Consider the following 16,486-nt stretch of genomic DNA (forward strand, 5'->3'; position numbering starts at 1 on the left):
TAGCATATAGGAAAATGGGTAGGATACTGCTTTACCATCACAGTGCTAAACTGTATTAATAATTACAGCTAGGTATCAATATATAAGTATATGAAAAAGAATTGAAAAAGGCAAACAAAAAAGAATTATGTAAGTGGGATTTTATATGATATTTTCCAAGATGAAGGGAAAAGAGCTGGGGGAAATATAATTTGTCCATTATACACTTACAATTTCTATTTTACAGGTCTAAATTTGTTGACATGAAAAAAATGTTCATAATAAATTCTTCAGTGAACAAGGATATATGTGGTGATAAAACTGTGTTTTGTTTTGTTTGCTTGTCAGTAGGGAATTTTTAAAGCAAATTTATTGTTGTAATTTATACATCATAAAATATACCCATCAATGATTTTTAGTAAATTTGTAAAGTTATGCAGCAAACACCACAATCCAACTTTAGGACATCTCTCTTAACTCTAAAACTTCGTTCATACCTATTTCCAGCCAATATTCACTCCCAACCCCACTAATCTGCTTTCTGTCTCTATAGACATAATTACAGTTTTGACACAAACAAAAAAATAATAAAAATAAATCACATGTTTATGTATTCATACAGAAAAGTAAGAGTAGACAAGCACCAACATTTTACACAGTGGTCCATAACATTACTTAAACTTACAAAAAAGATTTCTGAAGTTTTAAACCAGTTAGCATCTATTGCCTATAAAGAGGGGTTTGGGTTTTGCTTTCCTTTTCAAAAAGGGTATATGAGAATTTCACATAAATATGGCAGACTATGCAAATGTATTTAATTTCACTTCTTACCAAAGCTTAACTAAAAGCATAGCAAAGCATTTTTTAAAGGCATGACACACATAAGGACAAAAGAAAAAACAAGCAAAAGAAACAGCAAAAAAAATTTTAAACTGGAAAGCAAATGGATAAGAGATGACCTCATGGAACTGAGAAAGTTAAGTCCCATGTCAAGTTTCTGAAACAACCAGTTTACACAGTAAACCACATACCTCCCCCAAAGGCACCACAAGGTTAGGTTCCAGGTATGAGGATAAAGGTGAGGCTAGAAGTAGGAGGATTCACTGAAATTCTCTTTTAAGAATCAGATAAGTCCCCAAGCTCTTCCCCAAGTCCAAGCAGGTAACTCTATCTCCTGCATCTGCAGAGACCTGGACAGGCACAGTTGACATGGCAAGAAGGGGTAGGGGGTGGTACCATTCTACAAACAGAGGGATTAGGTGAACATTTTATATACTGAAAACTGAGTCTCCCTGCCACCAGACCTCTTCTCCAACTCATCTTCCAGAAAGATGGTAACCAGTCCTACATCATCAAGGGAGAAGGTCAGAAGATTTTTCTGCAAAGACTCCAATCAGTCCAAGAGGAAAGTCTTAACATACCAACAGCAAGCATTTCTTAGTGAAATGGCCCACAGGTGGCAGGCCTCACCATGGGATCAGAGGTTCTTATCAGTTTTATGGGGCACTGCTCTTAAGTAAAACCAGGCAACCAGGATCACCAGGCAACTGAGGGACACTTCAGACATAGAAGATAGGGACCAAAACAAACAAACAAATGAAAAACAATCTGGAGAAAATACAGACTCGCAGGGAAAAAAAAGGTGTCTAAACATTTGTTTCCTTAATATATTCAGAGACAGAAGAGAATACATATCTAAAACAATAAGTATATACAAAAACATATACTTTACCCAATGAGTTGAAAATTTATGGCCATACAAAAACCTGCACACAAATGTTTATGGTAGCTGTATTCATAATTGCCAAATCTAGACACAACCAAGATATTCTTCATATGGTGAAAAGATAAACTGTGGTACTTCCTTACAGCAGAATATTATTCAATGATAAAAAAGAAACAAGCTATCAAGCCATAAAGAAAGACATGGAGGAAATGTAAACACATGCTGATAAATGAAAGAAAGTTTGAAAAGACTACTGTATGATTCCAGCTATATTAACATTCTGGAAAAGGCAAAACTACTGAGACAGTATAAAACTGCCAGGGGCTTGTGGGGAGAACGAGGTGGAGCACAGATTTTCAGGGTAGTGAAACTATTCTGTATGGTACGTAATGGTAGATACATGTCATTAAACATTTGTTAAAATCCATAGACGTGTACAACACAAAAAGTGAATCCTAATGTAACCGACGATCTTTATGGTTAATAATAAAGTAAACAGAGAAGGTATAGCTCTGTGGTAGAGTGTGTGCTTAGCATGCACAAGGTCCTGGGTTTAATCCCCAGTATCTCCATTTAAAAACAAATCAAATAAAAAGTAAACCTAATTACCCTCCAAAAAAAGTTTTTTAAAAAAGAACAAAATAAATGTTTTTAAAAATAATTAAGTATCAATATTCATTCATCAAACAACAATAGTGCACTATTGAAATATGTTAATAATAGGAAGACTATGGGGAGGGAGTACCAGAGAGGGTATCTGGGTACCTGGGAGCCCTTTGTACTTTCCACTCCATTTTTCTGTAAATCTAAAGCTGCTCTAGAGAACAAAGTTTATAAACTAAAACAAAACAAAACAACCAATGAAGTACTTTTTAAAAAAATTTGCTGTATTAGCTATGATATTGATACTCTTACACTTCAGGGTGAACTATAAATTGGAAGAATCCTTTGGGAAATTGTTATGCCATTTTGTCTCTAAAAGGATAACTTTCAACTGAGCAATTTTACTTTTGGAAATCTACCATCAGAAAAAAGTACAAAGTACGGTGGGGAAAGATCCATAGTATCAAGTGAAAAAGTAGACTTCATCTACATTACCCAGTGGGTAAATGGTTAAATAAATTAAAGTGTATCATTAGATGATATTAGGCAGCAATAAAAATTATAGTCATAATTATTTAGTAACATCACAGAAAAAGATTCATGAGACAAATACTAATTTTAAAAGCAGGAAACAAAATTACATATGCAATTACAATTATAAAGAAAACATTTCTGCAAAATGCTGCGTGAAGTTGGTGGGATTATAGACTCCCTTTTTCTCTATCTCCCAAACTTTCTAAAATGTTATCTTTTAATTAAACAAAGAGTTTGAAGTGATTAGGTAAATTACATTGTTGGTATTACTCTAACGTAAATATTGGCTTTAGTAAGATCTTACTAATACTTTTTCACTTTATGGAAGACTTAGACCTTGAATGCTTACTTTTACAATAAATATTCATCAGAAAAATTAGAGACACATGGAGTTAGTTGTAGATAATTTATTTTATAGGACATGTGCTCAGCTGTAGAGGAAATATTACTATTCTGACGTGACTGTTAGGATATTCTAATGTCCATTAACTTCAAATTTCCAAATGTCTTCAATTGACTTGAAAAAAATAAAACATTATTATTGGTATGAAGACAATCTGAGTTTTAAAACATATAACTGATCGATTTCTGGTGTGGGTGAGGCATACGTTATGTTTGTTTGCTTTTTAATGAGTTCTGATTGCCACTTTACTAGTTCAGATCTGGGCTCCGAAGATCATAATCCCCCTACTTTATAATACAATGAGACCAGTGTTTTCTCTGTTGCCTATTTTCATAGTTGATGTTACAAATAGCTCAAGGGTTAGTACTCTGAACTTAAACATTCTGAGAACACTTGATACTAGAACATTTTACACTTAGAACACTTAACACTGTGTTCTCAGTGCTGCCAAATACCAAGAATTCAGGTACTAACTGAAACTGCAAGTGCTAAATGTAAAATTTTCAGCGGTTACTGCTAAACGTCATGTTTTGAGGAGCACACTGTTGTAGCCTCAGTATCCTACAATCTACAAGGCTAAAAGGGCTTCAGTACTAAATAAAAAGTCATGTGTCATAGCTATTTAATCAGTTTCAACAGGCCTCATGAGTTTTTGCTGTTTCGTTAACAGGGCCTAGAAAAGGAGAGTGTTTTTGGCACTTCATCATCCAGCCAATTTCCTATCCTCAGTTCATTTCAGAGGACAACCTGCTGACCGATTAGTCAAGATTTCTGCTGGGAACACCTGAATCCTAAAGAGTTTCTATCCTTCCTTGTTTTCACTCATCTTCCTTACTTCCATGCTCTCACACATTTATTGAGCCAACTTAGGGTACTAAACACAGAGATACAGAGATGAAAGCTTCTCCAGAAGCTCAGAATGGAACTGGACAGAGAGACAAGTCATGGACAACAGTGGCACAGCAGCTCACGCAGGACAACAGGGGACAGACAGTAGGGCAGGGAGTGGAATGGCGCGAGGGGGTGATGGGGAGCTGGACTTCTGCTGTGTTCAGTTTGCGATGATCTCCGGACATCCAGGCATGTGGATATCCTAGTGGGCACTTGCTGAGGAGTCTGAAGAACAGGTCCAGGGTGTGGGTAGAGTTCTGTGAGTCGTTAGTAGAGAGGTCATGAGATTGCCTAGGACAGAAGAGGGGACCAAGGGTGGAATTCCATGTAAGAAGAGGGAAAATGAGTGGCGGCATGCAAAGATCTTGAGGGAAAGGAAAGAGGGAAACCAGAACAGAGCAGTACCAACAAAGGAAGTGAGGCAAGTTTTAAGAAGGAGGTACAGTCAACTGTATCACACACTGAAATGGGTCCAATGAGACAGGGATGGGAGGGGAGCACTGTGTGTGGCAACTTGGCCAGGATGCCTTCCCAAGCCTCCCAGGAGGGTATGACACAATGTGAGGAACCGGTGACAAGCAGGGAGCATGCGTTCTAAAAGCTTGGCCGTGAAGGTTAAGAAATGTGCACGGACAGCTGGTGGGGAGTGTAGGGTTCCAAAGAATCATCACAGAGCTTCCGTCCCACCTTTCTTTCCTTCTTTTTCCCTGCAACACCGCCCCTCACCACCGCCCTTTGCCTTTGTCTTTCTTTCTCTTTCTTTTCCTCTTTCTCTCTTTATTCTTTCATTCTTTTTATAGGAAGAATAAAGATGAAATAGTTTTCAGTTATAGGAAAGAAAGAGTTTAGAGGCAAATGCTGAAAATAAAGCAGGAAGAAAGAATCACAAATGGATCCCTCATCTGAGGAATCAGAAGAGGTGGGGGTCCGGGATTTAGTGCATGAAGACCTCTATTTTTTCCGCTGTGATGTAAAAGCAAGTTCATTTTCCGATAGCTAAACAGGGAACAGGAGTGCTGAAGTGAGAGAAGAAAGTTTAGACAGGGCAGCCGTGAGACATACTTGGGGAGGAGACAACTTAGAGCCAGGTAGGAATTCAGGACAGAGTTTCTAGCAGAGGTAAGAGGTCATGAATGTAGCTGCATCCCCAATTTCCCTAGTTGTGTGAATTTCTCCAGCAAAAGTCAACAAACTGTATGCAAGAGCAGAGAAGAGCAGATGGTTGGAGAGTCAGGAACTGATGAAGGCCAGAGACTGCGTCTTGAAAGCAGTAAAGGGTCTAGGGTTTGTTTCCCATGGAAGACGTGGTTTTGGAGGGGCAGGTAAGGTGAGAAAGAGGGGTCAACAGGAGGACTGCCCTAACAGTAATGATCGCCTACGAGAAGACAGATGCCTGCAGGCATTCATGTGCGATAACCCAAGATGAATTCAATATAAAACAGGACAGAGGTGAGGGAGGGACCTCCAGAAGCCAACTGGACCCCCTAAAGCCATTCAAAAGGGAAGAGACTCTCTCTTGTCTTTCAAGACCACCAGAAGTGGATGACATACCTCCACACCAGAGGTCAGGAAACTTTTTCTGTAAAGGATCAGATAATCAACACTACAGCTTTTGATGTCACAATTATTCACCTCCGTCATTGTACCTCAAAAGCAGCCATGGACAATATGCAAGTGAATAAACATGGCCACACTCCAATAAAACTTTATTTATTTTCAAAACAGATGTGGGCTGGATTCAGTCCAGGACCAGTTTGTTTTAACCCTGCCCTAGACCATTTATTTTCTTTTGGGGATTTGTTCTTTTTTATTGACTGTAAGAATGCTTCATACACAAAGAATATTAACACTTTGTCTATTACATACACTACCAACCTTTTCTTCTTATTTATGTTTTTTTGTTTTCTATATTTGGGGGAAATTGTAAAAGTTTAAATAAATATATGTTCATGTAGTCAAATCTATCAATCTTTTCCCTTGCTTTTGGCTTTATAATCATGATTAGAATGATTAGAATGATCCTCCCTATACCAATATTATATAAACATTTTTTTCTAGAACTTTCAGAAGCAGTATGTGTGTAATAGATCAGAACACACACTCTGGAGCCAGAATGCCCAGGTTTACAGTGCCTGCAGACCTACTCATTATCTTTCTAAGCATCCATTGCCCTAACTATAAAATGAGGGGGGAAATAGCTCCTAATTTATAGAGTTGCTCTAAGGGTTGAGTGAGTAAACAGTGCAATATAATAAAAAGTGCTTAAATCAGGGCCTAACGCACAGTACAAGCTAAATAAATGTTAGCTATCATTATTTTGGTATCTTTAATTCATCTGGAATTTCTGATTTAAAAAGTGAGTTTGAGGTCAAAGTCTATTTTCCCTCTAGGGGTGGGGTATAGCTCAGTGGTAGAACATATGCTTAGCGTGCATGAAGTCCTGGGTTCAATCTCCAGTAGCGCCATTAAAAACAACAACAAAAAAAGCCCGAACTTGCTTACTTTGTCCTCTACTTATTTAAATCCATCTCCCCCATTTCTCTCAATCTAACTTCCAAAACGTAACCAAAATTTTCAGGGTTGGTTTTTTTTTTTTCCCCATTGTTGCTACAATGGTGGTGGTATTTTTTAAATTTATAAATAAAAATTGTACTTATTGAATAGATATCCTTGGTATTTATATATTCTATTGTTTTATGGTGGCTAAAACGTCAGACTAAAAGGTTTATTATATATTGCTACTTAAAACAGCAAAGTTCTCTTTTTCTCTTTTTTTGAATCTCTTTTTTTGAATGGATTAAGGCAAAGGTCCAGTGCCTTAACCTGGCTCCTGCGGACCCTGAGGCCTGGCCTTATCAACTTCTCCGCCTCTCCCTCTCCAACCTGACGGCTCCACCTTCTTTCTCAGTTCCTCCCATCTGTCAGTCACTTCCCCCAAGAACCTTCACACATTCTGAAGTGCTTTTTCCCAATTCTCCTCTAGCTTTGTTTCACTCTTCCTTTTCACCTCAACACAGACAGACGGAACCTCTTCAGAAACGTCCTTAAATCTCCAATATGAATCGTGTCCTCCCTGTTACTCTTTGTCTTTCTAGTGTTCATTCCGATCACAAATCATACAGCTACATAATTACAGACCAGTGTGTTTATCAATGTCTTCTGTTTGAGTAAGAGCTCACTGAATATTGGTTCGGTTAATGAACAGACAATTAAAACAGTAAGTATGACAAATCTTACTAGCGAAATAAAAACCTAACTTATTCTCCACAGATGTGAAATTTAAGGCCACTCAAATTGAACTGTATACTTAATCTATGTATGAAAAAATCTTAAGATCTTTGCCTCATAAACATTTGTATACCAGATGCGACTACTACATGTTAATTATTTGAGAGCAGCTCGTTCAAATGATCATTTATGCTCATAAAGAGAAAAACATGTTTTTATAAATCAAAATTTTCATGAATTCAAAACTAGCCTTTTCTCCCGTTAGTCTGATTCACAGTTTTACTATTGTCAATACATTCATTCATGCATTTATCCATTTAATCATTCATTCAACTACATGTTTATTGATTACCTTCTTGGCATTAAACTGTAGGTATTGAAAGATGAATTGTACATAGTCTGTGCCCTCTGGGAGTTTACAGCCAAATGAGACACATGCCAACTGGTTATTAAAGCCAAGGAGCAGCACACACAGAAGTAAAAACAACAGGCTGATGTCATCCTGAGACATCAGGAAGGCTTTTTGGAAATGATGTGCTTGAGATGTTAACTCTCCATATTTTAACTATCTATAAAGAGAAATATTTGGTGAAATACCTTTAAGAATATCAGAAGACAATAAATCTCCTTTATTGATAATCTCTTGAGAAACTCACCAATTTCACATTTGTAAAGAATGCCTTTATCCATATTGTCAACTGTCTTCAATGACAACTAGATTTCACTCAACTGTAGGGTGGCAGAAGCTGCCTCGATGCTCACCAAACCCACTGTCTCCCCCTGGAGACACAGCAAAACAACATTTCCTGGTTCTCACAACAGAGTGTGCCTGACACGATGGCCAAGACAGTTCAGTGTGGTGTGCCTTCCCTACACTCTCTCCTCCTTCCAGAGCGATCTTGGCGGCTGGAGTTCAAAGATGGCCGTTGAGAAAGATGAAAGGAGCCTGGATCCCTGAGCAACGGCAAGGACCTCATCGGGATAGACTGAACTGTGAACAAGTAATCAATTAAGCCACTGAAATTTTGGGGACGTTTGTTAAAGTGCTTAGCTCATTCTGATGAATCATTCCACCATGAGGGTACTACACAGTCCATCAGAATTTTAAAGAACACAATGATGACAGATATTCTTAATCCCTTTTCTAATACCCATCCCCCTTCTTTGCTAATAGGACCCCAATTTTGTTTGGTGCGCTAATGCATTCAGCTCCAGGGGGAAGATTTTGACTGGTCTAAGCTCACCATGAAAATCCTGTTCCCCACCTTTCTTGCCTTCCCTGCAGTGAGGGATGGCCACGCAGCCCAGTTCTAGTGAGGGCAACCTAAGGGGAGTGTACTGCAGGGGTTTCTGTGAAAGGTTTTCCTCTCCTGATAAAAATAGAGGGCACCATCCTCATCCCTTCTTCTTCCTCCTTGAATCAAAGAGGGCCCTGAGTGACGGGGGCTACATTCTCAACTAATATAACATGTTTGCCAATGCAATAAATTTGTGGGCTGATATGGGATATTCACAAAAAGAAGAGTGTGTACTCCATCTAAAGGTATTAAGGATAATTTTTTATTTAAACGATGACATGACCAAAAAAAAAAAAATGGCCTCAACAGGCCCATGGCCACTCAGTTTAAGAAATTTGAAATATAAAGGTCTCCTAATTTAACAATAACTCTTAATTTTTTTGTCACCATCTACTGACTATAGAACATGTTTATCACTCACTCTTCTCTAATGTGCTTCTTTAAATCAGTATAATGCACTTGCCAAAAGCTCAGGTTTGGAGTCAGACTGCCTGGATTCAGATCCTGGCTCTGGCATTTATTGTGTGAACTTAAATACTACTAAAGTTTTGTCCATTTTTCTCATTACTAAAATGGCAATAATAATACATGTTTCTAAGGACAGTGATAATGATTAAATGACATAATCATTATAAAGTTCTGAGAGAAGTGCTTGGCACATAATGCTCAATAAATAAAAGCTTTTATCTTTATTACCTCCAGATTTCATCCAAATAGCTTCGAGTAATGAAATCATCCATTTTCTGTGAGGGCGTGGGTCTCTGCTTCCTCTGGGTGTGAGTGTGCCTTATGTTCAGGGCCTCCTGGTGAGTGAACTAAGGAATAATTAAGACTGTCCGACAGCCTTTGGACTGCTTGGGTTTTAAGCAGGGTTAAAATAACATCACTGCTAAGTCGTTTTAAGTAAAGGATTAGAATCAATGACTAAGAGTCAAGGGCGGGATGAGAGAGGACAGTAGTGCCCTCTCGTCCCCGTGAACTCTTTCACCCTGGACCTGTGGACTCTGCAGCCTCACTCCAGACAAGATGATAAAGAGACAAGGGCACGTAATAGCCACAGATGATAATCTTAACACCGGTAGTAAGTCAAGCTCCCCACCCACCAGTGCATTCACCTTCCCCACGCTTCTCCAAAATGGATTGTTCACCATTACAAGGACATGGCCTCCCTCCACACTCTCCTGCCTCCACATCTCCGCTAGTGCTACTCCCTTCCCTAAAAAACCCACCCGCCTGCCAAAACTCTATTCACTTCGCAGTCTAGCATAAATGCCTCTTCCTTCAAGATAGCATCTCTAGTTTTCCCTCTCAGATAGTCTCCCTGACTTTTCTCAACCCTTGCTGAGCATTCAAAATATTTTTTTCGTATCTACTGCGTCCTTGGACTTATTCCATGTGCTGAGGGGACATGGTCTTGACCCTTTGGGGATAGTTTAATAGTTGTTATAAATTTATTTGTACCTTCTCTCTCCCCCAAAAAGATGTGCACTGGCTTACAATAAGAGATGTACACTGTTATTATATTATTAATTATTATTATACAGAATAGTAAGAGAAAGTCCAGGTCTAGAAGAGGGAAAAAATAAAAAGTACTAACCAATAAATATATAGTTCAGCATCAAATGTAGCTCCTGGGGAAACAGAATAAATAAAAAGAGGAACACAAAGAACTTTTATCACAACATTCTCTTACCAACAGAGAAGAGGATACATACCAGTTCCTCAGGACAAATAAAATTTATCCCTCACCCTAAAATATATACTTTCTCCCTTGGATGTTACAGAGGTTTCAAATAATTACATTTCAATATTGGAACTGCTAAAAAAGAGGCATGTACAATTACATAATAGAATACAAACTAGTTCACTAAATTTCAAACTCAAATATTAAGTGCTACATTTATTAATAACTATAAAGACGATAATATACTCTATAAGAAGGTGGCTCACCAGAACACTACCTTAGACCTCTTTTTCAGAATCCAACACTCCGAAACAGTATGCAAGGATTTAAATGACTCTCAGCCATAGCACAACAAAACGAATTCCACTGAGATGAAATGTAATGTTTGAGTCAAGTAATAGAAGTCTACTCATTCTTACATTTCCCTGTAGTAGTCATTACATCGCTACTAGAAAACTATTCCATCCCACTTCTTGGGCAGGAAGATGGAGCATTCAGGGAGCAGTCTGGGTCTAAAGGTACAGAGTTGGGGTTGCCATCAACGGTTCTCATTTCTTTCAAAGCTTTATTTAGTCCCAGTATTTCAACTATACGGTTTTATCTGACTCTCTCTCATCATGTCAACTTTAATGTAAAATCAAATTCATCACCTCTCCCAGAAACACTGGCTTTTGTCTTCCCTATTTCTGTTAATGGCACGATTTCTCTCCCAGGCAATGGGGCTTGAGAACGTAGAGTCAGTCTCTCATACCTTTCCCTGGACTCCGAAATTCAATTAGCAATCACATATCTCTTTTAATTTTACTTTTTGATTCTCTTCCTCTTTTATTGCCAACATGAATATTCAGGTCCATTTTACCCTGAGCCCATATTTATACAGTAGGATGCATTCACTTTTCTAAAATACCACACCGTCATCTTCTTGCTCAGAAACTTTCAGCAAGCCCTTCTTACTCACTAAATGTAAGCTGCCCTTCAGAGCCTGGAATTTGCCTACTTCATAACATGGTCTCAGACCAGCTCTACTCCCAATCGACTTCTTATTTCCACCACCGTCATACTGTTCTACACACTGTCTACTGTTCAGTGTTCCTCAGTGCCACACTACTCCCTTGCTTCTTCCCTGTTGATCCAATTTCAATTCTTCAGGGCTTAGGTACAGTCCCACCTCCTCAGACTTCTCCACCCTTTACTTAATTCATAGTACTTACTGTCATCTCCCTGGCTCATTCAACAACTATCTGTACACACAGCTCTGTGGTATCATTAATCTTGTCTTATGGAACTTTTCACATTGACATCGATGGTGTATATATGAACTACAGCTTGTCTCCCCAACCCAAAAAAAGTTCATCATACTTCTCTTTTTTTTAATTGAGATATAATTGATCCACAACATTATGTTAGTTCCAAGTACACAATATATTGGTTCGATATTCCTATACATTACAAAATGATCACCATAAGTCAAGTTCCCATCTGTCACTATACAAAGTTATAACAGTATTATTGATAGATCCTCCATTACAGTGTTTTCCCCATGCTGTACATTTCACCCTTGTCCCTCATTTATTTTGTAATTGACCATTTGCACCTCTTAATCTCCCTTGCCTATTTTACTCATCCCCTCCCCTCTGGTGACCACCTATTTGTTCTCTGTATCTATGAGTCAGTTTCTGTTTTGTTATGTTTGTTCATTTGTTTTTTTAGATTCCACATATAAGTGAAATCATACAGTATTGGTCTTTCTCTGATTTATTCCACTTAGCATAATACCCTCTAAGTCCATCCATGGTGTCACAAATAGTAAGATTTCATTCTTTTTTATGGCTGAGTAATATTCCATTGGGGGGAAAATATATATATATAAATATGCACACACATACATACACCATATCTTCTTTACTCATTCATCTTTTGATGGACACTGAGGTTGCAATTTTAAATAAAGCTACTACAAACATAGGGTGTGTATATCTTTTTGAATTAGAGTTTTTGTTTTCTTCAGAAAAATACCCAGAAGTGGAATTGCTGGATCATATGGTAACTCTATTTTTAGTTTTTTAAAGAACCTCCATACTGTTCTCCATAGTGGCTGCACCAATTTACATTCCCACCAACAGTGCACAAAGGTCTTCTTTTCTCAACAGCAGTTGCTATTTGTTGCCTTTTTGATGATAGTTATTCTGACAGGTGTGAGGTGATACCTCATTGTGGTTTCTGATCAGTGATATTGAGCATCTTTTCATGTGACTGTGGGTCATCTGTATGTCTTCTTTGGAAGAATGTCTATGGTACTTCTTTTTTGACCCATAGTGCTTAGCACCTAGTAGGCACTTACATGTCTCATAGAACTTGAGAAAGGGAGTCCTGGAGGTCGTTATCAACCACTACCCAGGGTGGGAATCCCTTCAATGTTTCTCAGAGCCAATCTCTAGCCTTTCTTGAACAATGGAGTGGCATTTCTCAGCTACATCACAAGACAGTCTGTTCTACTGCTGAAGAGCACTGGTCATCAGAAAGGTTTTCATCAATGTCCAAAGTACAGCTAAGTGAGTGAAGGTGCAAAGTACCAAACAGTATGTTCATTATGCTTCCCAGTATGCACAGATATGCCCAGAATGTCTCTGGAAGGATATCCAAGAAGCTGTGGTTACCTCTGGACAGGGAATTTGGGTGGCTGGGAGACAGAAGACCTAATTTTCACTATCTTGACTCTTTGGTATAATTAACAATTAACAAGTAAAATATGATTTAAGTTCTCTGTTGTTATATGCTTGAATTTTCCTCTGTGAAACTTTTATCCTGATCCTATTTCTGATCTCTAAAGCTGCCCAGCATAACTCAACTATGTTGATCGATTAACTGACATTTTAATGAACTGCTGCTAAGTAAGAATCATGTAAATATGCACATAGGCTTCAAAAGTAATGTATCACTTAAACGAATTTAAAAATTGGCTCCAGTATGCTTTAATATGCTTAAACAATTCTTATTTTTCACACACACAATTTCTAAATCAGTTGTCTTCATTGTCTTAAATTTTTACATAGGCCTTCTATTTCCATCCATATTAGCATAAGACATTTGTTGCCTAAGGCATTATGATGTTATCTTATGTAAGCAGCTTTGTGATGCTCTTGACACCTGCAGTGTCCTCTTATTACCTGAAGCCCTAGAACATGTTTAGCAGCTTTAAGGCTATATTAACACTTTTTAGAATTAAGCATAATCCCCAAATTTCAAAAGCCTTGAGAAGAAAGGCCATTCCTAAATATTATGAAAAATCTACAGAATGAAGAAAGATACTCTCTCAGCTTTATAAATAAGCACTTATCTCAGGAATCAAATAACATGTGTGCTAGTCTTGGCTCTTTAAGTATCTCTGGGCCCCCAATTTCTTCTCCATCAGTATCACAGACATGAATATTAGACTCTTTTTGAAAGCTCTTCCCCGTCGAGCTTTCTGTCTGTTTATGACACCTTCACTCCAGAAGGTACTCAGGTATTACAACACACATAGTTTGGATTTATAATTACTCACCTAACAAAAGCATCCCTGGGGGTATGGGGAAGCTTCCTTAATGCTGGAATCATTACTGGCTCCAGGCATTCCCCTTGTCATCTGTCAACAACAAACTTGGACAGAGATCTGTTTGTGTTTTCAGATGTGACTTATTTGTGACATGAATTATAAGATATTGACACCATGAAACCTGTCATCCTGAAACTTAGGTTGTGAGTTTGTAGAGGTATAGTGGGGACTTCAAGTGATCATGACTACTAATGCCGGTTACAATCATGGCTACTAATGTGTGGACTGTAATTGGTAATTGGCTCTGAAAGTCCCCTTAATGCAATTCAACTCAATTAAATAAGCACTTTTTGAGTGTCTACTAAGCACAAGGCAATGTGCCGCAAGCTGGGGGAAATACAGTTCTTTCCCACCCAGTACAAAGAGAAGAAATATGAAAGGCCTCCTATGCGTGAAAGGGCTGCCCGAGATGACGCTGTGCTCTTCAAGCACCTGCCTGCCCCTATCAGTTCTACCACGACGGCTGGATTCCAATCTTGCATCCGGAAAAATTTCCTGTAATTCATCCCCTTTAGTTCTAGTTCTCAGAACCAACCGAATCATGAGGCAAAAAACAACAAAACACCTAAGACCAGGCCGGTGATATGATCCTCTTCTAATGCATTCTCCTATCTGCACTCGGGGTCCCTGGAAATCTCACTTTGCCCTTCTACTGTATCTCAGTTTCTCAGTTTGAATGCAGAGTCATGATTTCCACATTCAAGGTTTCGCCTGTTAGCACCTCCCTACCGCGGGGAGGGGTGGGGGCAGAAGGGAGAGGGGAGAGGTCATGTTCACTTTTTTAGACACGGTAGTAGTCTGGCCTGCTGACAAAAAAAATTATATATATACATATATGTGTGTATATATATATATATATATATATAGAGAGAGAGAGAGAGAGAGAGAGAGAGAGAGAGAGAAACAGAGAGAGAGGAGGCTTATCTTAAATCTCTTGGTCATTTCTACTATTCCTAGAGGGCAGAAAGCAATAATTTTTTTTAAATGCCTGCAAATACCTTCCCTTATCACCCTTTATAATTGGAAGAGGTCATAAGGCAATCAGGCATGTGCTTCTTACAGTTACTTCCTGTATCAACAGGTATTTACTGAGCGCCTCATCTATGCTGAGATCTGAAGACTCCAAAAGCAGTGAAGACATGATTCCTACTCTCTGGAGTCTCATGATTTAATGAGGAGGTGGGGTTTACCCAAATAGCCAACTGAGAATAGCTAAGTGCCAAACCATCTGATACTGACAGTAAAAGAAGAAATTAACTCCACAATCTTAGAACTGTAGGAAACCTAGAGAAGATCCAGCACAACCTCTCCCCATAAACAGAAATCTTCCATTATCCTGGTCAGGGTCGTTAAGTTTCTAACTTAATGTGGAATTCACATTTCACAAAAGCATCTATCTAATTTTTCAAAGCCTCTTATTGCTAAAACATTTTATCCTACACTGAGTGCCAACTCTCACCTATTTATTATTTTATATAGCAATGATTTTCAAAACTTTTTTTTTAAGCCGTGCGACGTGTCTTTAAAAAAAGTACTAGGCGCAAGCCCGATTTATAAAGCAGTTGAAAGTGGTACATTTCTGTGGGGAGCTGCAGGGGCCCTCAGCGCGTCCACTCGTGCCCCCCTCTCCTGTACCACCCCTCTCCCTGCACACACCACAGCTCTGCAGAGCAAAATTTGCAAACCACTGCTTTAAAGGTAATTAGAGTAAATCTAATTCGAGCTGCACACGTCAGCCTTTGAAGACAGCTATCTTGTCTCTAAATCTTCTTGAATTAAACTTGCCCCTTTCAAATTGTCTGTTCCCTTTATGTCATTTCTCCCCACAAGTCCCTCATCCTGATCACTCTCCTCCTAAAAATGCAGAAACCATATCCGAACATAATTCTTTAGAGACTGATCAGCTAAGGAGACTGTCTCTCTTACTCTCTGGACAGCAATTGAAGTTGACAAGGGCTTAGTGGATGAAGAAGGAACTGAGCTGGACCCTACGAAATGTAGGATTTAGATAGGTGGAGAGAAGAGAAGATAAAATTCCAAGCTGGGAAACCAGCATGAACAAAGACACAGAAATTAAAATGAGGGCTTCCTGACACACTTTGAACACTTCTCTTCCAGATCCTTTCTGGTTCTTTTCCATTCGGCCAACTGCCCATTCTCTCGTATTTCTCAGAAGAAAATTAAGCCAGATCTTATCTCCATGATTTAGACTTCTATTGTGTCAATACCTAATGAAGGCCATGATCTGATCAGTACTAAAACTAGATCATTTCAATGTTTTAGTTATTGCCAAAAAAAGTACCTGATGATGATATTTGATAAATTTGTTTAAAAAAACTGTCATTTTTCATTGAGTCAACATCTTTAAGAAGATTCATAAAGGCTCTAACACTACTGAAGGACACCCCAGGGGATTCTCAAATCTCAAGCGTACCCAAAGAACACCTTGCCTCTAAGAAATTATTTTTCGTTTATCGCTAATCACACTACAGGTAATATGTGCCCCAAATGGTCCCCTGACTATAAAAACAACAGTATTTTCATG

General features: G+C 38.5%; 1 protein-coding gene across 2 annotated transcripts in view; it reads right to left on the reverse strand.

Annotated features, from left to right (window-relative positions):
* The window catches only part of GREB1L (GREB1 like retinoic acid receptor coactivator), a 213,208-nt gene that overhangs the window by 177,112 nt on the left and 19,610 nt on the right, over nucleotides 1-16,486 (reverse strand). The window lies entirely within an intron of this gene.

Source organism: Vicugna pacos, chromosome 24 (genome assembly GCF_048564905.1).
Source record: "Vicugna pacos chromosome 24, VicPac4, whole genome shotgun sequence".
In the NCBI taxonomy this organism is placed as follows: domain Eukaryota; kingdom Metazoa; phylum Chordata; class Mammalia; order Artiodactyla; family Camelidae; genus Vicugna; species Vicugna pacos.